This window comes from Pongo abelii, chromosome 9 (genome assembly GCF_028885655.2).
Source record: "Pongo abelii isolate AG06213 chromosome 9, NHGRI_mPonAbe1-v2.0_pri, whole genome shotgun sequence".
Classification (NCBI taxonomy): Eukaryota; Metazoa; Chordata; class Mammalia; order Primates; family Hominidae; genus Pongo; species Pongo abelii.
Genome location: NC_071994.2, coordinates 91,232,005 through 91,259,756, shown reverse-complemented (window position 1 = coordinate 91,259,756; position 27,752 = coordinate 91,232,005). Strand labels below are relative to the sequence as shown.

The 27,752-nt window shown below is 33.7% G+C and overlaps 1 protein-coding gene across 3 annotated transcripts in view; it reads left to right on the top strand.

Moving 5' to 3' along the window:
- Positions 1 to 27,752, top strand: part of GRM5 (glutamate metabotropic receptor 5) — a 664,926-nt gene that overhangs the window by 49,003 nt on the left and 588,171 nt on the right. For 2 of the 3 annotated variants that reach the window (XM_063711322.1, XM_024255290.3), the window contains exon 4: positions 1,594 to 1,632. The exons of the other annotated variant lie outside the window; for it this stretch is intronic. The gene's annotated coding sequence lies outside the window, so the exon portion shown is untranslated. The remainder of the gene's footprint in view (positions 1 to 1,593; positions 1,633 to 27,752) is intronic. 3 annotated transcript variants of the gene reach the window in all.

The window sequence follows — 27,752 nt, the reverse complement described above, 5'->3', positions numbered from 1 at the left end:
TTCCATTGTTGATAAACATTGAGACAGCTTTCACCTCTTGGCTAATGTGAACACTGCAGAGTAAACATTGGTGTGAGAATATTTCTTCCAGCCCCAGTTATTAATTATTTTGGGTACATACCCAGAAGTGAGATTGCTGGATTGTACGGTAGTTTTATTTTTAATTTTTTGAGGAACTTTTATACTGTTTTCCGAAGTGCTGTACCATTTTACATGCCCACCAATACTATAAAAGAACCCAATTTCTCTGCATCCTTTTTGATACTTGTTATTTTCTGGTTTTTGTTTCTGTTTTTTATAGTTACCATTCTAATTGGTATAAGGTGGTAACTCATTGTGGTTTTGATTTGCATTTCCCTGATGATTTGTGATGTTGAGCATCCTTTCCTATAGTAATTGGCCATTTCTACATCTTTGGAGAAATTTATATTTAAGTCCTTTTCCTATTTTTCCATCAAGTTATTTGTTTTGTTGCTGTCATAGTTACTGAATTGTAGGTGTTGTTTTTATATTCTGAATATTAACCCCTTATCAGATATATGCTTTGTAAATATTTTTACGTATTCCATAGGCTGCTTTTTTAGTTAGTTGATTGTTTTCAGCAGAGAAGTTTTAAAATTTGATGTAGTTCAGTTTGTTAATTTGTTCATTGTTGATGTGCTTTTAATGTAATTTCCAAGAAATCATGCCAAGTCCAACGTAATAGAGTTTTTTCCTAAATTTTATTCTAGGAGTTTTATAGTTTCAAGTCTTATGTTTAGGTTTTTAATCCATTTTGAGTTAATTTTGGTACATTATATAAGGTAAGGATTCAACTTCATTCTTCCATATGTAGATACCCAGTTTTCTGATACCATTTGAAAAAGAGACTCTCCTTTTCACATTGTGTAACCTTGGCATCCTTTTCAAAGATCAATTGACCATATATGTGTGGGTTTATTTTGGGGCTCTCTATTCTGTTCCATTGGTCTATATGTCAGTCTTTATAGCAGTACCATGTTTTTGTTACTGTAGATTTATGATATGTTTTGAAACCAGAAAGTATGAGATCTCTAGCTTTGTTTTTCTTTCTCAAGATTGTATTGGGTATTTGGGGTCCTTGGAATTCCATATGAATTTTAGGATTTCTATTCTAAGAAAAAGGTGCCATAGGGATTTTAATAGGAATTATATTGAACCTGTAGATCACTTTGGGTAGTATGAATATTTTAACAATAATGATTATTCTAATTCATGAATATTTCATTGTATTTATTTACATCTTTAATTTTTTCATCAATATTTTGTAGTCTGTAGTGTGCAAGTCTTTCGCCTTCTTGGTTAGTTTATTCCTAAGTAATTTACTCTTTTTGATACTATTGTGAACAAAATTCCTTTCTCAATATCCTTTTGTGAATTGTTCATCATGAGTATATGAAATTGATTTTGTATCCTTCAACTTTGCTGAATTTATTAATTTTACTAAGTTTTTTTGTGTGGAATATTTAGTATTTTCTACAAGTAAGATTATTTCAACTATAAAGAGATATAATTTTGCTTTTTCCTTTCCAATTTGGATGGCTTTAATTTCATTTTCTTCCCTGATTGTTTCAGCTAGGACTTCCAGTACCATGTTGAACAGAAGTCACAAAAGTAGGTATTCTTGCCTTCTTTCTCATCTTGGAGCAATAGCTTGTTTTTTTTAACTGTTGAATATGATGTTAATTGTGGGTTTTTCCTATATGGCCTTTACTGAGAAAATTTCCTTCTATTTTTAGTTTTTTGAGTGTTTTTATTATGAAAGTGAGCTGCATTTTATAAAATGCTATTTTTTAACATCAATAAGATGATCATGTGGTTCTTCCCCCATTATTATGTCTCTTTTTATAGTTTTTGTAACAGCCTATTTTATCTAATTTAAGCATTGTTGGTCCTGCTCATTTTTGGTTTCCATTTATTTGGAATATCTTTTTCCATCCCTTTACTTTCAGTCTACATGTATCTTCAAGGATAAAGTGAGTCTCCTATAAGCAGCATATAGTTGTGTCTCATTATATCCATTTAGTCAATCTATATCTTTTAATTGAAGAAATTAATCAATTTACTTCAATGTTATTATTGATCAGTAAAAACATATTCCTGCCATTTTGTTAATTATTTTCTGGTTCTTTCATAGATTATTTATTCCATTCTTCCTCTCTTATTGTTTTTGTCTGTGGTTTGGTAGTTATTTGTTGTGCTAAACTTTATTTTCCTTCTTATATGTATATCTGTTGTAATTTTTTCTTTATACTTATCATGAAGCTAAAGTCTTGTAGTTATAATAGACTATTTTTAACTAATAAAAATTTTACTTTGGCCACATAAAAATGCCATTTAAATTTTCTTCCTCACACTCCACAATTTATATTTTTGTTGCCTCCGTTTACATCTTTATCTACTGTGGGCTCCTTAGCCACTAATCGTAGCTATTGTTTTTGACCATTTTGACTATAAACCATGATACTACAGGAATACAAGATTTACACAGCTCATTACAGCACGAGGGTGTTCCGAGTTTGATTTTGAACTTATCTCTACTCGTGAGCTTTATACTTTCACATGTTTTCATGATAGTAATTACCATCCTTTCATTTTTGGTTGTAGCACTCCCTTGAGCATTTTGTGTAAGACCAGTATAGTGGTAATGAATTTCCTAAGATTTTGCTTGTCTAGGAAGGTGTTTATTTCTCTTTCATTTTTGAAGACTAGCTTTGCTGAATATAGTGTTCTTGAGTACCATGCTTTTTCTTTTACCAATTTGAATATATCTCCCTATTCTTTACCAGCCTGCAGTTTTATGCTTGCAGAAATCTGCTGACAGAGTAATAAGAATTTGCTGATATGTAACTAGATGCTTTTCTCTTGCAGCTTCTAGAATTCTTTGTTTACAACTTTTTTAAAAAGTTGTTTTTAATTGAAACATAATAGTTATATGTATTTATGGGGTACAGAGTAATATTTTGATACGTGAATACAATAGATAGTGATCAAGTCAGGGTAATTAGTATATCCATCATCTCAAACATTTTGTGTGTGTGTGTTGAGAACATTCAACAACCTCTCTTTCAGCTATTTGACAAATACAATAAATCATTATTAACTATAGTTACCTTATAGTGCTATAGAACCTGAGAACATATTTCTCCTATCTACGTGTAACTTTATATGTATTAATCACCTCTCCCTATCCTCCCCTTTCTTTTACTTTTCTCAGCCTCTAATAACCATAAATCTATTTTCTACTTCTATGAGCACAGCTTTACTGCAGCACTATTCACAATAGCCATGACATAAAATCAACCTAAGTGTCCATCAACAAACGAATATACAAAGAAAATGTTACACACACACACACACACAGTGGAACACTATATCTGAAGATATATACACACACACACACACACACATGCAATGGAACACTATCCATCATGAGATGAATTAAATGCTGTAATTTGCAGCAACATAAATGAGCCTGGATGATATTATGTTAAGTGAAATAAGACATAGAAAGAAAAATACTGCATGTTTCACTCATATGTGGGAGCTAAACTTTGTCTTTGAAAAACGACAGTTTGATTATAACATGGCTTAGAGAGAATCTTTTTACACTGAGTCTAATTGGGGAATTTTTAGCTTCCTGGATTTGGATGTCCATATCTTGCTCAAGTATTGGGAAGCTTTCCATCACTATTGTGTAAAATAGGTTTTCTGTGCCTCCTTCAATAATATGATACTCCAAATATTTGTTCATGTAATGATGTTTCATAAGTCCTGTAGTGTCTCTTTATTCTCTTTTATTTCTATATTTTTCTGACTTTGTTATTTCAAAGGACTTGTTTCCAAGTTCAGAAATTCCTTCTTTTGTTTGAGCTAGTCTTTTGTTGAAACTCTCAATTGTGTTTTTTATTTCATTCATTGAATTATTCAGCTCTAAGATTTCTGCTTGGTTCTTTTATATGATACTTATCTTATTGTTGAACTTCTCATTCATATCACGAATTATTTTCTTGAATTCATCAAATTGTTTGTCTGTATTTTGTTGTATCCTGAGTTCCTGTAGGATCATTATTTTTATTTCCTGTTAAGGCATTTCATAAATACATTTTTTTTGGAATCTATTTCTGAAGACTTATGTTCCTTTGGGGTGTCAAATTTCCTTGTCTTTTTATGTGTATGGTGCCTGTGTGTTCATATCTGCAAATCTAGTAGAACAGTCATTTTTCCCCTATTTTATCAGGTACTTTTTTAGAAAAGACTTTTCCCTGAAGATGGGTCCTAGGATGTCAGTTGGGTAGGATGCATTGCCTTTAGCTGTGGATGGATTCTGTAGTATGATCTCCATGCAGTTACTTCAGTTGAAATCCTTGTCCATGATATCTGTTATTGCCTCTGTGGTCTAGGCTATAGGAGTCGGTGATGGTGGTGGTGTGGTATTGCTTGAGGTTGTGTCTCTGGGCTGGTCATGTTGGGTGCGTATGAGCACAATGTGCCAACAGGCTGCGTGGTGGGCTCTCTGGGGGACTGGGCTGTCACCACATTGGCTGTTGGATTAGGCACAGGCATAGGCACAAGCATTTTTCTTGAAATGGAGAGAGAAGTGAGGTGTTGCCTGTAATCCCAGCACTTTGGGAGGCCGAGGCAGGTGGATCACAAGGTCAAGGGATCGAGACCATCCTGGACAACATGGTGAAATGCCGTCTCTACTAAAAATACAAAAATTAACTAGGCATGGTGGCATGTGTCTGTAGTCCCAGCTACTCAGGAGGCTGAGGCAGGAGAATCGCTTGAACCCAGGAAGTGGAGGTTGCAGTGAGCCGAGATCACACCATTCTACTTCAGCCTGGTGACACAGCGAGACTCCATCTAAAAAAAAAAAAAAAAAAAAAGAAAAGAAAAAAGTGAGATGTTACCTTCCTTCAGGTCTAGTAAAGAGTGTCCCAGGAGAATCTCTAATTAAGAATGGGTTGGTTTATGAAAAGAGGATATTGGTATCTTATTAACTACCTGAGTAGTGGTGATTGAAAAACAAATTATCTGGCCTGTCAGTCCGGTGCATGGTGAGATTATTTTTGAGGGAGCTTGACCTAAAGTGTAGGTATGCATATGAAGATAAATATATTTGGTGTCTAATTTTAGTATAGGCATGTCTTAAATCTAGAGCCTTCTAGAGCAACTTAGGCCAGCAGAACTCTAAGATAAAATATGCTGTCTGAAGAAAATATGGTGGTGACCCTACAATATTTTAATTCTCTGATGATCTTGGAAGTGCAGAAGCAGGCTCCAGTGTTCCAATAGCTCCACATAAAGTTAATGAAAGTTAGCTGGGAGATGTAATTTAGGAAGCATCCTAGCCAGCTGACTGGTCAAGCAATAAATTTCCCAACCTAGAGAAGTGGTTGACAGCATGTATCTTTGGTGACATTGTTGAGGAACTTGGCTGTATTATATGAGTGGGTTCTTGAAAAGAGAGATAATTAAATGAATCTGGATACCATCAGAAAACTAGACTCATCAATAATACAGAATCCAACATATCCCTGGAGCATCTGAGCATCAAATTGTGTAAGGTCAGGGGTACCTTCTCCATACTACCATATCAGCAGCCACAAAAGAAGATTATTTTTCTCTCAATTCTTCTTCTTTGCCTCAGTGGTAAAGTAATGAGAAACTAGGATAGAGAGAAAACATGAAGGACGTTTAAAGGCAAAGTCATCTACTTCTGTTCCAGGTGCTAAATCAGGGAAAAATGTTCAAAGAATAGATCAACCATCTTTGTCCTCTTCTATTCTTCAAATTTCAAGTCTTTTCTGAATAGAATGGAGAGAATGAGGATTCTGATAAGAAAACTATGTTTTAAACTGAAAAGAACTGTCTTAAGAACCCAATGTAAACAAAATAATTACGTATTTAACATAAGCTTCCTTGGAGGGTTCTGCCACCTTATTGGGAAGCAATAATTTTAATAAATAACATAACACATTGGGAAGCATAACACATTAAGAAACAATAATTTTAATAAATATGTGTTTATATTAATACTTCAAATAGTGGAAGTTCTCCAAGAAACCAGTGGCACTATTTTTATGTTATTGTTCTCTGAGAAAAGTATGACCTTGAAGCTAAACTTTTGGATATGTATACTGAGAACTTTGAGGAGAAATAATTTATATGCAACTTAACTAAGCAGTTTAAACATGAAAAATGTATTAACCATAGTTCACTTAAATGGTTAAACCATAAAGGAGGACACAGAATACCTTGATTATACTTCCAAGGTGTTGGTATTAGATTGTTTCAGATAATTGTACATGCATCTTATTTGTCCTGACAGGGCACAGATTATTCTTTGGCCTAGGTTGATAAACTGAACTGCACCTTTATTCACAGTATGACCAATTCCTTCAGCAGAGTCTAGACATTTTGTGGCAATATTTCATTGCTGCTTACTTATGCATATTTGGTAGTTTCTTTGAGTGGACTAAATCTCCCTTTTTAGTCCTTGCACTCATACTTCTTATCTGAAAAAGGAACAAAATACTTGTAGAAATCTACCTGGTCACCTTATTCTGAGGATCTAGTCGTATGACCTGTCTTTCCATCTTCTCTCAGTAATTTAGAGGAAAGTACCTATCCATATAATCTGTCAAATAATTCTTGGACAAAATTTAGACATTTCATCTCTGATGACCACTAGGTAGAAGCCCCCCTACTGTCATGTTGGTTTCATAAATATCAGTGTTCATGCTGTGTGTGGGCTGATTCAGAGCTTTCACACACCTACAGTTCTATGCTAAAAATAAGAGGAAATCATTTGTTTCCTAGGCAACAATTTCATGGAACATGTATAGTTCTCCTTTGAAGGTGTCCTAAATGGTGAAGTTTAGTATTTGCAATATTAACATGTTCAGTTTTTAAAAAAAAACTATTAATAATGTGCTTTAACAATCATAGATTGCTAAATTAGGCAACTATTAATAAATGTTGACCAAGTTCAAACTTGTGCACAAGGAGGGCTAGGTGTTGTCTCTGTATAAACTCTATATAGAATATATAAAAGGGGATAGGGAATAAGAACAGAAGGAAGGAAGAAAGGTAGGAAGGAAGAGAGAGAAAACAAGAGAGAAAGAATCTACAAATAAACACCAAACCCACAGGAAGATTTTCAGATTGAAACAAAATGCTTAGTATGATGATTGGTAGGTATTATGTGTTCAATCCATGGTAGTTTTTAAATTTTGTTAAAATAAAAACAATCATTTCTGTGTAAAATACTTAGGAAAGCACTGGAGTGTTAAATGTATCATGAAATATAAGTTCAGTGTTTATTATAATCAGGCCAAAGATAACAATGAAGGCAAGACATTGATAGATCAGGAAAGGCAAATTCTTCTTTTGTTGGCTTAAATTTGTATTCATATGTACAGATATACAGCCTATGTAAATTATACCCACGTTTGCAAACCATTTAGCACCTCCTATCTAGAAGGTTTTATATAGAGTATTCATATGCATTAGCTCTTTAAATTCTGAGAACTCTAAAAGAAAGCTATCATTGTTGATATTTTAAAGATATGAAACAGATGCTCAGAGATTTCAAGTGATCATCTCAAGCTTGCACAACTAGTAAATCTAGGATCTAGAATTCAAATTAGGTCAGATCCTTGATGTTCAACCACACACTAAGCCAGAGGTCCTCTGCTTTGTTTTTTCCCTAGGAAAGTAGATCTAATATTTCCATAAAAGCAAAAAGTAGCTAACAGAACTTGACAAAAAGATGTTTAGATAAATTAAGCTATAATTTATCTAATAGAGAAAGGAATCAAAAACATTTGATGTCCCAGGCTATGAGTAGGACATAAGTCAAAGTTATAAATTATTTTGTTACTGCTTTTTCTCCAGAGAATTTTAGAGCTAGGTTAAAAACACAGTTTGATAAATACTTCTAATAGTGATTCATAGTATTATTATTTCAAACCCGAAACTTTCCTGGACTCATACAGATGCCTAAGAAACACAACTGCTACAGAATAAGTTCATTGAGTACTCCTGGGGAAAGCTATATCCTGTCTCCTTTATTTCTTCCTTCATTTCAAGTCTCTTTAAAAATAAGCCCCATAAAATGATCCATTAAAACAAGACATGAAAAATAGCTCTTAAGTGAATTAAAACTTAACATTCAGCTAGTTGTATAAAACTGTAAAATTATTTCATTACATTTACAGTAGGCTTTCTTATGTTGACATACTTGCATATTTTACAGGAAAAAGCTTATAATAAATTTTAGCTGTCATCTTGATTTATTTTTAAGGTGTCAAAATCTAATTGTTCTTGTCAATTAAAAGTATATTTTCTTTTATTTTTCTAGAGTTGGGTGTCATCCTCCTATAGGTTGGTGACATTGTGAATGTTTCAGTTAACAACTGGCTTGGACACAGGCATTCAACTGGTTCAACTTTTCTAGCTTACTCTCTTAGATAACAGAAGTAAATGTCTCAGTTTCCTTTGTCAGTTTAAACACAGATGATTAGGGTCATGCTGACAAATAAGATGCTCTGGGAGTTTCAGTTGATTCGATTCTGAAACTGAAAATACTTTTGCTGAAATTGATTGAATATTTATGTTCTGTTAATAGTGATTTGGCTACATTACTTTGTGTGACGTACTATGAGGGCAAACACAGATCAAGAGAGATAAACTTGAAAGAGTTACAGAGTTTTGTTACTCACAGTTCCCTAGGGAGAACACAGCATGCCATGCAGAGTCACTCAAGAGGAAATACCGGGACTGGTGTAAAATACACACACACACACACACACACACACAAAATATATACACACATACATACACAAAAATATATATATACATATGTGTACATACATATACATGTAAACATGTATGTGTGTATGTATATACACATACACATATATGTATACATATACACATGCATGCATATATACATATACACATGTACTTATATATGTGTATATGTACGTATATAAAATTTATATGTAAAGTTATATAAAGTTTTCTTTGTTTCTATTTAAATTCTTTAGACCTCCTCCTTCATTATTGTGAGAAATAATTCATTTTGTTAAGGGAACAAAGACAACCAGTTCCATTCTTCATTTTTCCTGCTACTGAGACTGAGCCAGCCAAACCAATATCCTTGCCATCTCTCACAAAGAGCTTATGTCTTCTCTGTGCACATACAAATATCTCTCTGCTCTTTCCAAGTCACATTTTGCTGCTCCTTCAGAAGGTAAAGAATAATTTTATGAAAAATTTTATGTCACTCTGATCTAGTAATTAGATCTGTAATTTATTACTCTGTACCATTTGGATGCTTGTGTAGGCATCACAATCCTCAGATTGGAGCTTACTCAGAGTAGATATGTAATAAGTATTTGTTGAATGGTTTCAACTCTACTTCACGCAAGTGCCCTGTGGATACCCAATCATGAATATTTTGAGGGTAAAACCCTAACTGTGTGGTTTGTCTCACATGCCTTAGTCCAAAACAGTATAGTTGATGGCTACCTCATTTATTTAACTCTATATTGGATTGTGACAGATATAATAATACATTGATACTGTGATATATTAACCAGGGTCATGTCTAGCAAGAGAAACATATACAGAGAAATGACAATACACATTCTTATTTCATTTCAATTGAAAGAGTTGCAGAAGTAACAAATAGAATGTAATTAGTGCATATTAACATGGAGATCTAACTTGGCCTGAAGAGCTATGGAAGTTTTCCCTGATAAAGTAATCATTTAAGCTGAGATCTAAAGAATAAGTAGGAAGGAGTCAGTAAATATTTTCACTTTACTTCAGTATTGTTCACCAAATTTCTAAATGTGATTTCAATTTACTGACATTCACATGATTATCTATTAGGTAAATCTACTTGGGGCATCAGATGGTTTTTAAATTTAAAAATGTGACTCTAGAATGAAAACTAGAATGCTATGCAGGAACACAATGTTTGTATTCTAAATTTCTTATTATCTCCAAAAAACTTTCATCCAAAGACTACATGTAATTTTTTATTTGCCTTGTTTTGTAGGCAATAGAAAAGAATTTTGGAAAAGTTAGCAACATCCGTAGTAGTGTTACACTGATGACTATGATATGCTAGTCCTGAAGTTGTTAAGCTTATACATTTACAGTTGGTTTTCAAAGAAGCAGTTAAGTAATAAATATTTATTTTATTGCACATTGTCTAAATATGAACATCTGCATTGTAATCAGTTACATCATATGTACTAATAGGGACTGCTGTTTATGATAGTCATTGTGTATGTCCTATGGGTACTCTCTTGAGATTCACGTAAGATAATGAACATGAAAGAGCCATGGAAATGATAAAGCATTAGGTAAACAACATGTTATATTTATGACATTCTTTTCCAATTTTCCTGTTGTTTAGACGTAAAAACATAAGAATTTCAAAGTGTTTCAAGAGAATACTTCAATGGTGGATCAAAGTTAACAAGAAGAAAAGAAAGCAGATAAAAGATAAAACTCCAAATAAGATAGTTTGAAAAAATAATCAGCAATGCACAACTTAAAGATTCTATTAAAGTTATGAGTAGCAGAGTAAAATTGATTGGATAACTCAAAAATGTAAATGTAACTAATATCACAGAACATTTAAAAATGGTTAAAATGATACATTTTATGTTATGCATACCTTACCACAATATAAAAGATAAAATGTTAATAATATTTTATTACTGCATTAAAATGCATTAATATTTTTATCATTATGCATACTTTACCACAAAACATTTTTTAAAAGCTTAATAAACAGATTCTAGAAACATATTAGAAGTATAATAAATCATTACCAGCTACAGTTTTCCAGGAATAAAACAATGTTTTATTATTGGGTAACCTATTAACAAATTTCCCTAGGAATGACAAATCACAATAATCTCAAAAAAGTTTATAAAAATTGTCAGAATTTAACATTTATTTTGTGCAAAATAGCAACAGTTAGAGATATATTATGCTTATTGGAAAACAGCATTCTCATTAAAGCCAGAAACAAAGCAAGGAAACTCTTTATTACCATCACTATATAGTATTATCTGTGAGTTATAAGACAATACAATTAGATAAAGGAAAATAAGAGGTATAAAAATTAGAAAGGATATGATATTATTCTCTGGAGATCTTGTAATTGTTTACTGTAAAACAAAATTTTTTCAAAACTTTTTAGAGTCAAAAATATTTATAAAGGATAAAATAATTAAGCTGAAAATTAATTTACAAAAACCAATTAGTTTCAAACAAAGAACACTACAAAACTATCATGGAGGTAAATTCCCATTTCAAATAAATGTTAAAAGGTAGTAAATATAATAAGCACAGGAGGACTCAATAAAGAAAATTTTAGAGGACAAAAGGGATACAAAAGAAGGTGTTGAGTGCAAATTAATATTTGATATAAGAGGTGTTAAAATATAAGGACAGCGATTATCCCTAAATTGTTTAACATTTAACACCATGTCAACAAAAATGCTTTGAGATTTACTTAGTACCTTGGGGGGTAGGGAAACATTTTTTTTCTTTTTTTTTTTTTTTTTTTGTAAAGTAAACAATCAGTAAAATCCAGGATTTTTTTTTTAAATAAAAAGATACATACTGAGGAGAGAATAGCCTTATTAGATGTTGTATTAGTCAGGGTTCTGTAGAGGACAGAATTAATGGAATTAATGTGTGTGTGTGTGTGTGTGTGTATATATATATGTATATATATACATTCTATTTTTTTATATATATGTATACATTCTATTATATATATATACTTAATAAACTCCTATTTTTTCCTATTTCCCACAAAATTATTTTCTATTTCCTACAAAACAAGGCAAATAAATAATTACATGTAGTCTATATATATTATAGGAGTTTATTAAGTATTAACTCACATGATTACAGGGTCCCACGATAGGCCATCTGCAGGCTGAGGAGCAAGGAGAGGCATTCCAAGTTCCAAAACTAAAGAACGGAGTCTGATGTTCAAGGGCAGGAAGCATTCAGCACAAGAGAAATGTAGGCCAGGAGGCTAGGCAGTCTCTCATTTCACGGTTTTCCGCCTGCTTATATTCTGGCCATGCTGACAGCTGAATAGATGGTGCCCACCCAGATTAAGGGTGGGTCTGCCTTTCCCAGCCCACTGACTCAAATGTCAATCTCCTTTGGCAACACCCTCACAAACACACCCAGGATCAATAGTTTGTATCCTTCAGTCCGATCAAGTTGACACTCAGTATTAACCATCACAGATATTATAGTAGAAAACTACAATAGTTTATACTGTATGATATAAACAAACAGATCAATGGACCAGAATATAAAGTCTAGAACAGTAGTGAGTAACTAGAACATTAGTAAAGTCTTAGCACTTTAGGGATGGATAATTCTTTTTTGTCAGATGCCGTCTGGTACATTGTAGGATTTAACAACATCCATGGCCTTTACCCAAAAATGACAATATCTCTCCCTAGTTATGACAATCAAAAACATCTCCAGAGACTGCCAAATGTCCGCAAAGGCACAAAGTTGCCGTTATTTAATACCTACTGATATAAAAATATATCCAAATATAATTGGCTATTTATATACAATAAACATGACCTTCAAATTAGTAGAGAAAAAATAGATTATTTAATTTTATGGTTGGTAAAAGTGGATAGAATTCTGGAATAAATAAAAATAGATCTATACCTCACACTTTAGAACAAAATAAATTATGATAACTCACACAATGAAATGGAAATAGACATGAAATATAAACTATAAAAGTCTTAGAAGAAAATAAACAATTTGATTATTCAAAATAGTGTTTCTAAATAGGAACAAAACTCAGAAGTCATTAGAAAAGATTGATAAGTTTGATCCCTGAAAAATTTTTAAAAATCTCACTTTATCAACAAGATAAAGTCAAGAGATAAATGGGAAACTAGAAAAATAATTTCAACTTGAATCACAAGGAGCTACTTTCCTTGTTAAAAAAAGATTACAAATCAATAAAGAAAACAGGATGAACTCAAAACAAAAAGTAGTAAAGATTAGGAATGGTTGACAGAAAAATTATAGCTGTTTCTTAAGCATATGAAATAATATTTTGACATATTCATTAAAAAATGCAAATTAAGATCCTATTGATATATAATCTTTCTTATGTCCTGTTTGCCAAGATCACATGTGTGATGACATGTTGCATTGGTGGATGTTTGAGGAAGTAGCTGATCTTGAAAGATGGATATGTATTTATTAGGAAAAGAAGGAGATAAAATTATGAGCATTTCAAAACCAAGAAACTACTAAGGAAGGAATTTTGAAAATATACTTCAAAATAACAACTGAAAATACCATTTGGACATATTCTAGAACATATTCACATTGTGCAAAATGATATATTTAATAACGATATTTGTTATATTATTGATAATACAAAAATTCTGGAATCAGCTTGTTTATAGGCGCTGGTAAAACATTACAGTACATCACTTCAAAGGAATGCTGTACATTCATGAAACCACTATAGTTGTACTGAAAAATAAAAAAATAAGGTGTAGAACAGTGTGCTTAATATGCTATACTCAATTTGTATAAAAATAAAGAACACATAAACATTTCACATACGTCTGAAAGGACATAAGAAAATAGGAGGTATACTTACTTTTACTCATTAATGTATTATATATTTTAAATGATATATCATGTGCATTTATGAGATATTCACAATGAGTAAATACAATTTTTAAATGCATTAAGGACATAGTGACAAAGCATCCACAGTCAGCACACAGGTATATCCTATGTGACTGCCTCTGTTGACTATTGAATGGAATTACCTATCACAGAATCATACGTTACCAATGGAGGTGTCACAATTTTAGCCTGGGTTCAGCGGTAGGAAGGGACTGGCTAGAATTAGTTTTGGCATCTTACATCTACTACTGGGCTACTTAAAGGGCAAACTAATCACGAGCGTTGCAGGAGCATGAAAAACATGCACTACTTAAAAAAAGATTTTCTGTTTTATTCTTGCTATTTGAAAATAAATATTGAAGCATCTATCATGGGGATAAATCAAAACATTATAGCACTTTTTGGAACTTTTTAAAAGATAATTTTAAATTTTCTTTGAATTTTTATGGAGGTGAATCTTAAGCATTTTCTTTCTTTTTTGTTTGTTTGTTTGTTTTGAATGGGGAGATTTAGGACCATTATTCATCCTAAAATAAATCCGTCCTGGTGTTCAATAGATCTCATTCACTATATAACATTATTTTCCTGCACCTTTATGTCACACTAACCATATACTATCCACACTGCCATTTCTTGCTAGGGTTGAATGTTATGAACCTCAGCACACCTTTCTCATAATGAAAATGGCATAACCTGGGCCTGATCATTTCCACTAGGGGAAAACAGCTGTTTGCTACTCTTTAGGGCCCTGGCAGGTCATGCACTAGAATGCCTCCATCTGTCTGACTTCAAGGATCATCAGCCACCTCAATGCCATTGTTGTGTATGTACCAGGCTGTTTCTCAGAGATGGTGATGCCCATTTGAACCCAGTATAACTTTGCTACCCTGTTTTGCATACTGCGAGCAGAGATTCTGGTTGCATTTCTTCCTTGAAGGAAGCTCTATGACTTATTTTCCATAGTCCCTGTAAGTTTGAGTCTTAACTGAGATAATCCCCAGTAGACCAACCATTAGACAAAGTGAATTTAAAGCAGAGAGGATAAAGAATAACTAAGAGGGTGAGAAGTTATTCATTCATTTATTCTAAAAATATTATTACATACTAACTCAGTATCAGGCACTGTGCTAAGTGCTAAAAATACTGAGATGTGTAAGGCTGAGTTGCTGTTCTTAGATACTCAAATATTATTAGGTAACTTTCATCAAAATTACTTTCAAAATTTCATAGAAACTGCCAGAGGCTTCATGTACTAATGCTTTCATGCATTCTAAAAAATTCATCAATAGCTACATTGTATTAGTCTGGGTGTTGCTTTTCGATGTTGCTTCTTTGATATCTACTGTAATTAATTACCACAGGATGTAGGCTCTTTGATTTCACAATTCAGCTTAAAGAGGAGAAAGGGCTTTTTCAAAACACCTGAAAGAATTTTACCATGGCCCTCCACTATAATCCCACTCTTGTATGCCAGTTACATGTTTTCGACTTTCAGTATATGTAGCTTCATACTGTACTATGGCTTTCTAACATTTGACCTCGAGATCTTAAATTTGTGTCTTGTGAATGCATCCAAAGTGCTTGTAATCTGCTCTCATGTAGCACCTGGACATAATCTTGGCACCCATCAGATCATATTATCACTGTTTTCCCTGCAAAGACTCGCAATTACATTTGAATTTCAGTAAAACAGCCTTATTTTTAGTGTAAGAATGTCCCATGAAATCTTTGGGGCACAGAGTTATGCAATTTTCATTATGAATGTATACTTTAAAAAATTTTGTTAATCTGAAATTCAAATTTAACAGCTTCCTGTATTTTATCTGAAAACTCTAAAGATGTATCATAGCCTGAATATTCTATAATTTTATCTTTAAATAGCATTTAATAATAAAGGACATGATTTAGTCCATAGCAATCAGAATTTAAAAAAATTAATCAACCCTTTTATCAAGTACTGTAGTCTGGGTTATATTCTTATATCTATATCTACATACATATATATATTATATATATATTATGTATGTATACATGTAATCTGCTGTTAATTTTTTTCTGTTAGCTAAAAGTTTTTCTGTTTTTTTAATTATACTTTAAGTTCTAGGGCACATGTGCGCAACATGAAGGTTTCTTACATATGTATACATGTGCCATGTTGGTGTGCTGCATCCATTAACTCGTCATTTACATTAGGTATGTCTCCTAATGCTATCCCTCCCCACTCCCCCCACCCCATGACAGGCCCCCGGTGTGTGGTGTTCCCCACCCTGTGTCCAAGTGTTCTCATTGTTCAGTTCCCACCTATGAGTGAGAACATGTGGGGTTTGGTTTTCTGTCCTTTTGATAGTTTGCTCAGAATGATGGTTTCCAGCTTCATCCATGTCCCTACAAAGGGCATGAACTCATCCTTTTTTATGGCTGCAGAGTATTCCATGGTGTATATGTGCCACATTTTCTTAATCCAGTCTGTCATTGACGGACATTTGGGTTGGTTTGAAGTCTTTGCTATTGTGAATAGTGCCGCAATAAACATACATGTGCATGTGTCTTTATAGCAGCATGATTTATACTTTTTGGGTATATACCCAGTAATGGGATGGCTGGGTCAAATGGTATTTCTAGTCCTAGATCCTTGAGGAATCGCCACACTGTCTTCCACAATGGTTGAACTAGTTTACAGTCCCACCAACAGTGTAAAAGTGTTTCTATTTCTCCACATCCTCTCCAGCACCTGTTGTTTCCTGACTTTTTAATGATCACCATTCTAGCTGGTGTGAGATGGTATCTCATTGTGGTTTTGATTTGCATTTGTCTGATGGCCAGTGATGATGAGCATTTTTTCATGTGTCTGTTTTGAGAAGTGTCTGTTCATATCCTTCGCCCACTTTTTGATGGGGTTGTTTGATTTTGTCTTGTAAATTTGTTTAAGTTCTTTGTAGATTCTGGATATTAGCCCTTTGTCAGACGGGTAGATTGCAGAAATTTTCTCCCATTCTGTAGGTTGCCTGTTCACTCTGAATGACTTTAACGAGTTGAGAGAAGAAGGCTTCAGAAGATCGGTAATAACAAACTTCTCCGAGCTAAAGGCGGATGTTCAAACCCATTACAAAGAATTTAAAAACCTTGAAAAAAGATTAGACGCATGGCTAACTAGAATAAACAGCATAGAGAAGACCTTAAATGACCTGATGGAGCTGAAAACTGTGGCACGAGAACTAAGTGACGAATGCACAAGCTTCAGTAGCTGATTCTATCAACTGGAAGAAAGGGTATCAGTGATTGAAGATCAAATGAATGAAATGAAGCAAGAAGAGAAGTTTAGAGAAAAAAGAGTAAAAAGAAATGAACAAAGCCTCCAAGAAATATGGGACTATGTGAAAAGACCAAATCTACATCTTATTGGTGTACCTGAAAGTGACGGGGAGAATGGAACCAAGCTGGAAAACATTCTTCAGGATATTATCCAGGAGAACTTCTCCAACCTAGGAAGACAGGCCAACATTCAAATTCACTAGAAAACACTACAGGCCAGAAGAGAGAGGGGGCCAATATTCAACCTTCTTAAAGAAAAGAATTTTCAACCCAGAATTTCATATCTAGCCAAACTAAGCTTCATAAGTGAAGGAGAAATAAAATACTTTACAGACAGCAAATGCTGAGAGATTTTGTCACCACCAGGCCTGCCTTACAAGAGCTCCTGAAGGAAGCACTAAACATGGAAAGGAACAACTGGTACCAGCCACTGCAAAAACATGCCAAATTGTAAAGACCATCGATGCTAGGAAGAAACTGCATCAACTAACGAGCAAAATAACCAGCTAACATCATAATTACAGGATCAAATTCACACATAACAATATTAGCCTTAAATGTAAATGGGCTAAATGCTCCAATTAAAAGACACAGACTGGCAAATTGGATAAGGAGTCAAGACCCATCAGTATGTTGTGTTCAGGAGACCCATCTCATGTGCTGAGACACACATAGGCTCAAAATAAAGGGATGGAGGAAGATCTACCAAGCAAATGGAAAACAAAAAAAAGCAGGGGTTGCAATCCTAGTCTCTACTGTTAATTTTTTTAACCATAAATCTGAATAGGTCTTCATTTCAATTTTTTTCTCGTGAATTAATGGGTTATTGAAGTAAATGAAAGGCAACTTTAAGGATGTCAATTCACGTATTCATTCAGTAAATATTTATTAAGTGGCTAAAATGTGGCAGACATGTTCTAAGCAGAGATGGTGACATGATAGAAAAAAATGAACTTTCATAAAAATAAAATTGGCCATACATTCATAGAAATAAAATGAAATCATTAAAATAAATAGCAAATGACTACTGTGAAATTGTGTGATTATGGAAATTTGTGGGACTTTGGGACAAAATCGACCGATTCATACTTTAAGGAAGGGAATTTGTCAAGATATATGAGTGAGGTGGAGATTATTAAGCTTATATCAGGAAGCCACTAGTGTTTACTGTTATACATTAATTCAATGTATTATTTACTTTTACTAACTGGAAATTGATTACTGTGATACAAGATATATAATGATCAAATAGAAAAATAATAATGTTAAAATTTTGAACTAATAATTATGGATCTGACAAAATTGAATGCTCACATTTAGATAGCATGTTTCTGGTTGAACAGGCCAAGGTTTCTAGGGAACTTTCTGAATTGTATTTTTCAGATTATTTAATGAAGGAGAGTAATATTTAGACTTTGTTGCATATAAAAATCAAAAGCAGTTATTGGTTATTAACTTATCCCCCAATAGCAAAACTTATGCTCCAAATACGTTTCTGTTTTCTCGCTAGCTCTCGATTGGTTTACAGAGTCCATGTTTCCATGAAAGATGGAAATCTAAGTTTATAACCATTTACTCAGGAATAAATACAAGGCTATATTATTCTATCTATATATTTCTAAATATTTAATTTGTGGTGCGCAATACCTCTTATTTCTCTTCCTTCTAATGCACCGTTGATAGTTTATACCTAACTTAAAGGTATTTAAGTTAAAGACAATTTTCTTTGGATTGCTTCAGGAATGGAGGAAAGATTCTGAAAACAAGTGTTGAGAGAAAATCAATTTTTCTTATTTAAAAGGCTCGTGAAAACGGTCACTATGGAAACAAGACATGAGTCCATGGAACATCAAGAGATCAGAAGAGAGGTGTTGAGCTGAGACTCTCAGTCTTAAATTTGGACATTTGACATCAATTTTAATCCTCATTTGATGATAACTTCTTTATAAATTTTGAGGTTTATTTTAGATTACATAGCCCTTGGATTTTTAAATTTCTGCATAATTGTCTGTGGCATTTGTTTTCTCTTCTTCCTTCTTACCTTCCTTCCTGTCTTCTTCCCACACTTTATTCTCACACTCTCTCTTTTTTCTTCTTTCCTCCCTCCCTTCCTCCCTTTCTTCCATATCTCCTATTTAAATGTTTTTTTCTCCTCTTTCTTCTTTTCCTGCCATTGCTCTTCATTGTTTTGAGTGACAATGTGACATGCAAAAAGAAAGGAGATGACAGAAAACTTTCTTGGCTTTTCCTTTTTTTTTTCCCGATTTCTTTTTTTATTTTTATTTATTTAATTTTTGAAATTTTGTATTTCTTGACCTAAAATATTATAGTATTCTGTCTCTGTTTGCATACAATGAAGATGCTTATGAAATACTGTCTAAAGATTTCCATTCATAGTAACAGTGGTCAGCTTCTGGATATGTGCAGAAACCAGTGTTAATGAGAGAAAAAAGTAAAAAGGGTTTTTTTTTTTTTTTTTTTTTTTTTTATATTAACAACAATACATTTAACCACTTGGTCTTTGGAGGATGTAGGATGGAGGGAGGCCGTCTATTAGTATTCAGGGAAAAGGACAGGTATATTGCTTCTAATTTTTCCTTTGAGGTTGTCTGCCAGACTAATTAATGTTAGAGGTAGCAAGAGGGTAATAGCCCTAATAGAGAACTCACCATAATGGACGGGGTGCTACCACTATTACCGACCTCAGTCATTTGACCTAGGCCTCTAGTCATTTCTCTAGCAATGAGATAATACACACCCTCTCTCAAAATCACATTCAGAAAGGTTTCTTATAGCAACCTAGTTATTGTCATTCTTTAGAAATAAAGCGCTTTCTGTTCAATTCACAGGGTGACTTGGCTAGTAGAGGGTTCCAGCCACATTCCCTTCCAGAGTTCTATAATCTACAGATAAGCCTACAAATATCTTGGCTTTTCTACACTCAAAATATTACTAAGAAGTGGGGAAAGCAATACATTATGTTAAAAATAGAAGTGTGAGCAGTAATTGAAAAATGGATTGCTTAAATATTGTAGGTAGTTCAGAGTACACTCATAAATAGGTATGAGCTTAAATGTAAATTGTTTTAATTTTAACACTTGCTTGAGGATATCCGTATATAGTTATATATGAATAAAATCGAAAAATGTGAAGTTGAAAATAATCATTAGCCACTGTATTTACAAATATAGGAAATAATTTAGAAAACAATTTCAAGTAAAACAATTAAAAGCTAGGATTTTGTGTATAACATATATGCAACTAGACTTTCAGAACCTTGAGGTTATTGCTCTTTGTAACCTCTATACATAGCACAGGGTGTAGCATATAACAACTGCTCAATTAATATTTGCTTAAGAAGTACATGGATGCACAGAAGTACATATATATGTTAACAGTTAAAAACAAAATGCAAAAAATATTCACTTAATTTTGAATTTACTGGACAATAAATATTTGTCATCCTATTTGTTTTTGCATAAAATATTGAATAAATTATCTTGTAATATTTTGAACATTTTAATTCCCAATATATTTTTATATAATGAATTGCTAATATGACTTTACTTTTTAAAATTTTTCTAGAAATGCTGTAATGTCTACTTGAGATTTTATAACAAAAATATTTTATTCTGGTATATGTGAATTAAGTATGTCAATATTCAAGATTTACACAGTTTAAGAGTCAGTGGGGAAGAGTGTTTACAGAGTTAGGATGCAGCATAAGATAACTGGAAATAGCACAAGTTTGGGGTTCTAGGATATGATTTTACATATTGGAGTTGCTATTTTAAAATTGTATGGTAGGCAGGGTGTGGTGCCTCATATCTGTAATCTCAGCATTTTGGGAGGCTGCGGCAGGAGAATCACTTGAGGCCAAGCGTTCAAGAACAGCGTGGGCAACATAGCAAGACACCATCGCTACAAAAAAATAAAATTAGCCAGGTGTGCGGATTCACACATGTAGTCCTAGCTACTGGAGAGGCTGAGACAGGAGGATTTCTTAATCCCAGGAGTTCGAGGTTACAGTGAGCTGTGATTGCCACTGCATAGCCTAAGCAACAGAACGAGAAACTGCCTCTTAAAAAAAATATAAGTGCTAACAACTTCACCTCTTTGGGTTTCGTCAGTTACTTCCCATAGTTGATATGAAGAATATTTGAGAGATATGTCTATTTTTGACATAAAGTATGCCTTAAAATTTTTACAAATCTGAAATGGGGGTATCCATTGGAAAAAAAAATTCTCATTCTCAGAAGGGGTAAACAGGGCATTAATCATATAGAAGCTCATTTATTCTCATGTTGACAAATTGCGCTTTACTTGATAAAATGGCACCTACACTCATATCTATGTCATTTGTACCAAATTAATTTAAAATAAACACAAAGGATGTAAAAAAGACTGAAGAGTGGTTCTGAATCTTGGCAGTACATTAGCACCATCTGTGAAACTCTTTAAACATTCCTTGAGGCCTCACCTGATATGAAGTAAGCCAGTGGTTTTAAAAGATCTCCCACGTGATTCTAACATGTAGCCAAAGTTCAGAATCCTTGCACTAAAAAGTCTATGTATCTGAACTAGTTTATGCTACTTTAGAATCTAGCTTGTGAAAATCTGGATTAATTGCTAGAACACATTAATTTATTTGTTAAAAGTGTGTTTGGTAACCACTACATGCTAGACACAATAGCCAGTACAGAGAATGCAAAAAATAAAATGCCTAAGAAGAGTTTGCATTATATAAGGCAACCTGATGAATAATCGCCACATAATATGGTATGCTAGGGCTTTTTAGCAAAGTTTTATGGTAGCTGAAAGACATGGTGTCCAGTCTTTCTTTTTTTTTTCTTTTTTTATTATTTAAGTTTTAGGGTACATGTGCACAATGTGCAGGTTAGTTACATATGTATACATGTGCCATGCTGGTGTGCTGCACCCGTTAACTCGTCATTTAGCATTAGGTATATCTCCTAATGCTATCCCTCCCTTATCCCCCCACCCCACAACAGTCCCCAGAGTGTGATGTTCCCCTTCCTGTGTCCATGTGTTCTCATAGTTCAATTACCATCTATGAGTGAGAACATGTGGTGTTTGGTTTTTTGTCCTTGTGATAGTTTACTGAGAATGATGATTTCCAATTTCATCTATGTCCCTACAAAGGACATGAACTCATCATTTTTTATGGCTGCATAGTATTCCATGGTGTATATGTGCCACATTTTCTTAATCCAGTCTATCATTGTTGGACATTTGGGTTGGTTCCAAGTCTTTGCTATTGTGAATAGTGCCGCAATAAACATACATGTGCATGTGTCTTTATAGCAGCATGATTTATAGTCCTTTGGGTATATACCCAGTAATGGTATGGCTGGGTCAAATGGAATTTCTAGTTCTAGATCCCTGAGGAATCGCCACACTGACTTCCACAATGGTTGAACTAGTTTACAGTCCCACCAACAGTGTAAAAGGGTTTCTATTTATCCACATCCTCTCCAGCACCTGTTGTTTCCTGACTTTTTAATGATTACCGTTCTAACGGGTGTGAGATGGTATCTCATTGTGGTTTTGATTTGCATTTCTCTGATGGCCAGTGATGATGAGCATTTTTTCATGTGTCTTTTGGCTGCATAAATGTCTTCTTTTGAGAAGTGTCTGTTCATATCCTTTGCCCAGTTTTTTTGGGGGTTGTTTGTGTTTTTCTTGTAAATTTGTTGGAGTTCATTGTAGATTCTGGATATTAGCCTTTGTCAAATGAGTAGGTTGCAAAAATTTTCTCCCATTTTGTAGGTTGCCTCTTCACCCTGATGGTAGTTTCTTTTGCTGTGCAGAAGCTCTTTAGTTTAATTAGATCCCATTTGTCAATTTTGGCTTTTGTTGCCATTGCTTTTGGTGTTTTAGACATGAAGTCCTTGCCCATGCCTATGTCCTGAATGGTAATGCCTAGGTTTTCTTCTAGGGTTTTTATGGTTTTAGGTCTAACATTTAAGTCTTTAATCCATCTTGAATTAATTTTTGTATAAGGTGTAAGGAAGGGATCCAGTTTCAGCTTTCTACATATGGCTAGCCAGTTTTCCCAGCACCATTTATTAAATAGGGAATCCTTTCCCCATTGCTTGTTTTTGTTAGGTTTGTCAAAGATCAGATAGTTATAGATATGCGGCGTTATTTCTGAGGGCTCTGTTCTGTTCCATTGATCTATATCTCTGTTTTGGTATCAGTACCATGCTGTTTTGGTTACTGTAGCCTTGTAGTATAGTTTGAAGTCAGGTAGCATGATGCCTCCAGCTTTGTTCTTTTGGCTTAGGATTGACTTGGCGATGTGGGCTCTTTTTTGGTTCCATATGAACTTTAAAGTAGTTTTTTTCAATTCTGTGAAGAAAGTCATTGGTAGCTTGATGGGGATGGCATTGAATCTATAAATTACCTTGGGCAGTATGGCCATTTTCATGATATTGATTCTTCCTACCCATGAGCATGGAATGTTCTTCCATTTGTTTGTGTCCTGTTTTATTTCATTGAGCAGTGGTTTGTAGTTCTCCTTGAAGAGGTCCTTCACATCCCTTGTAAGTTGGATTCCTAAGTATTTTATTCTCTTTGAAGCAATTGTGAATGGGAGTTCACTCATGATTTCACTCTCTGTTTGTCTGTTATTGGTGTATAAGAATGCTTGTGATTTTTGTACATTGATTTTGTATCCTGAGACTTTGATGAAGTTGCTTATCAGCTTAAGGAGATTTTGGGCTGAGACAATGGAGTTTTCTAGATATACAATCATGTCGTCTTGCAAACAGGGACAATTTGACTTCCTCTTTTCCTAATTGAATACCCTTTATTTCCTTCTCCTGCCTAATTGCCCTGGCCAGTACTTCCAACACTATGTTGAATAGGAGTGGTGAGAGAGGGCATCCTTGTCTTGTGCCAGTTTTCAAAGGGAATGCTTCCAGTTTTTGCCCATTCAGTATGATATTGGCTGTGGGTTTGTCATAGATAGCTCTTATTATTTTGAGATATGTCCCATCAATACCTAATTTATTGAGAGTTTCTAGCATGAAGGGTTGTTGAATTTTGTCAAAGGCCTTTTCTGCATCTATTGAGATAATCATGTGGTTTTTGTCTTTGGTTCTGTTTATATGCTGGTTACATTTATTGATTTGCATATATTGAACCAGCCTTGCATCCCAGGGATGAAGCCCATTTGATCATGTTGGATAAGCTTTTTGATGTGCTGCTGGATTTGGTGTCCAGTCTTTCAAGGGAATGGGCAGGCAGTGTTTCACTGGAGTTAATCTTGAAGGGTAAACATGCATTCATTAGAGGGAAAAAAAGGAGATTAATATTAAATGTCTTTCAAAACAATAAAGAGTCATGATAAAAGGGAAAAAGGGGAATTAGAGATTAGCGAGTCTTCTACTCTTTCTGAATATTCTGGAGATATTCATTCCAATATAAGGTTTAGAAAGCCTAGTGTTTCCTAGTTCCTGGGACTTGAATTATCAGGTTCAATTTGATTATAGGACTCATTTAAGTTGAATGATGACTGGATCTAAAGTGCTTACTAAATTATTATAAGCTAATAATAACTAACATTGTATGATTACTATTAGCAAGGCACTGTTCTGATGGCTTAGCAGAAGTTAACAGTTAATACTAACAATGGCTTTATGAAGTAGTTGTCACTAATCTTTCCCTCTACTTATAAAGAAATAAACTAAGGTACAGAAAGCTTAAATAGTCAATACACAACTAGTAAGCAACACAGCCAAGTGTCAAATCCATGCAGACTGGCTTCAGAGATCATGCTTTTACTCATGTGCTACAGTGTGTTAAATGCTCACCATGTACCAAGCTCTGCACTTTGCAAGTGTAACTAATTTAGTCTTCACAATAAGTTAATAAGATAAGTTATGGAACTAGCATTTTTTCCCATTTTACAGATAAAAACACTAAGAAAGAGAACTGAATGATTTACTGCTTCAACAAGCACATGGGCTCTTGGTCTGTCCATCAACGTTTCTGATAGATCTGTGTGTCTAGCCCAGCTCAACATTCTTTCTTAAAGAGGTATAAAAGGCAAATATTTAGTAACATAAATAAGCTCTCACCTCATCAATTTTCAAAATTCTGGCTTTCATTGCTTACTACATAATTTAAAATAATTACTGGCTTTAGCTCAATGAATTGTTTCTAGGAAATGTAACACTGAAAAACAACATAAATTTCCCAAATCACTAGAGTTATAGTGTGTTAAACATAATGTTAGATTTCAGGTGGCTTAGAATTCTCAAGACTAAATGTATTATAAATAGTTGCAACAGCTATATCTAAGCCATTAAGAGCATAATTGTCTCTTATATATGCAGTGAAACATTCCCAGCAATTCTATTAAGCAATGAGTCTGAGGTTCTCTTTGGAAGGACAAAAACTTCTGTATACCCTTACTTGGTCATTTACACGCAGTTCAGAATACTGCTGCCATTTTACTTAACCTATTTTTTATTGTAAGTGAAAAATTTTACTATCTTTGCCAAAAGTATTGATGAAGAATTACTATAAGACCTGGTCTTATAATTTAAATATATTTACAAAGAGATGAGCTCTACTAGACTAGAAAGTAGTTTTCAAATTTCCAAGTATCTTAAAAAGTGGACTTTATGTCCCAGGCTATGTTTAGTTTCTTGGTCATGCTAATGTGGGATGTAAATAACTGGATATTAAAATAAACTAATCCTCATTCCCATCATCATCACCACCAAATATCCTGTACCTGCCACATTTCAAGGACTGTACAATTGTTTCACATCTATTATTGTTTATCTTAGCAACCTCTACGTAGGTACTACTATTCATATATTACAGAAAAAACAAAACAAGAAATTTCCTGTCAGCATAAAAACAGAATTTAGAAAAGGATTTTCTTTTGTTATATATGACCCTTCCTAGTAATCCAACACTGTTATTCAAATTCTTGCCTATACATCACATTGTACTGGAACAAAGAGAGTCATATTGTGAGGAAATGTGAGGGAAAAAAGGACACGATTTGCTGAGACTTTATAGCACTTTTGATTTCCAGAGTGACTTTATATATAACAAAGAAAATTAGGTATTTTCTTACATTAACTTTTTGATTTTCCCATTTCCAGATAAGGAAAGGAGGTTCCAAGGTTCAGCAGCTTGTCCAAGTCCCCTACTCAAGAAAGAGCCAAAATTCAGTTTCCAAATGCAATCAGTTAGGACTGAAATCCAGTGGACATTCTGCCTCACCCTTGGATGAGTGCTCTGTGTCTTCACCTGGGATATAAAGGAAGTCCTTTGCCCCTTGTGATGAGACAGTTACACATACACACACACACACACACACACACACACACACACTATATTTTGTGTACCCAGAGTGAAGATGAATATCTCTGTGTTTGCCATATATGTGCCAAGAGTCTGCTTGGACAGAGGACTTCATCTTGGAACACACTGTCTAAAGGAGTTGTAGTTCCAAAGCACTAAAAGACTAAATACTTTTCTTACTGTATTTTTTACCAAGTATCATAACAAAAATTAATTCACAGGGCTATATTTCTAGGTCTGTCCTTCCTGAAGAATAGAGAGATGAATAAACATAGATTCATATATAAAAACTTCTTTGAATTAAATTTCCATGGTTTGTCTAGATCTTAAATTGAAGCTTTATATAAGAGTGCGTAATATAAAAAAGGTTCCTATTTTTGCTATAAAATCCCTGTTGAAAACACTGAGTTTTTAGGGACCATGTATATAAGGGTCTATATAATAGCTCTAGCATTTAGTAACACAGCAATAATAAAATTCTTTCTATGAACAGACTAAATTTCTTATATTAGATAATGATATAACTAAATATTTTCTGGTAAACCACTTTAGTCAATATGATAGGAGTATTTGTCATTTCCTTTTTCTGCATGGCTTTCATTTTCATTCTTAATAACATATATAATTGACTCATTCATATCTAGAAAGTTGGCAGATTAAATTTAGTAAATAAAATTAGATAAAATTACCTTCATTTGGGAGTTGAACAAGCTGAGCTATAGTTAAGGTTTGTCAAGCTCTACTTCATCTACCCCGATGTCTTTTCAGTTTCTAAAGCACAGCAAATGTTGTTCTGCCTCAGAGCTTCCACATATTGTTCCCTCTGCCTGTAAACCCCCTTAATTTTCTTCCCACTCTTTGATCAGCCACCCCTTGTTGATCACATCTCTTAACTCAAACAGAAACATAGACATATGTCATATTTTTTGCATAATAATACACTTTTTTGGTCTTGATTTAATATTTGTCTTAGAATTACGTTTAATGTCCAATTAAAACAAGATACCAGGCCCCCTCCTCATGCCCTGCTATTCTTTATAACTGTACCTTGTTCTTCATTGTATTTCCCATAAATTGTGACACATCAGTTAGTTTATTCATGTGTTCCTTACTTTAAGCCTCACAGGACAGGAGACGAATTCCATTTCATCCATCATTTTATCCCCAACACCTAGCCATTCCTGGTATATGATAGTTTAATAAATATTTAATAAATGGCATGAATGAATAAATTTAAACACATATGCACTCACACACACATATGTAATAACTTTAAGTTTTCTAAGGCCAAGTAAGTATATGTTAATATTTTGTGTATCATTCTATTATAGTGTTTTGTA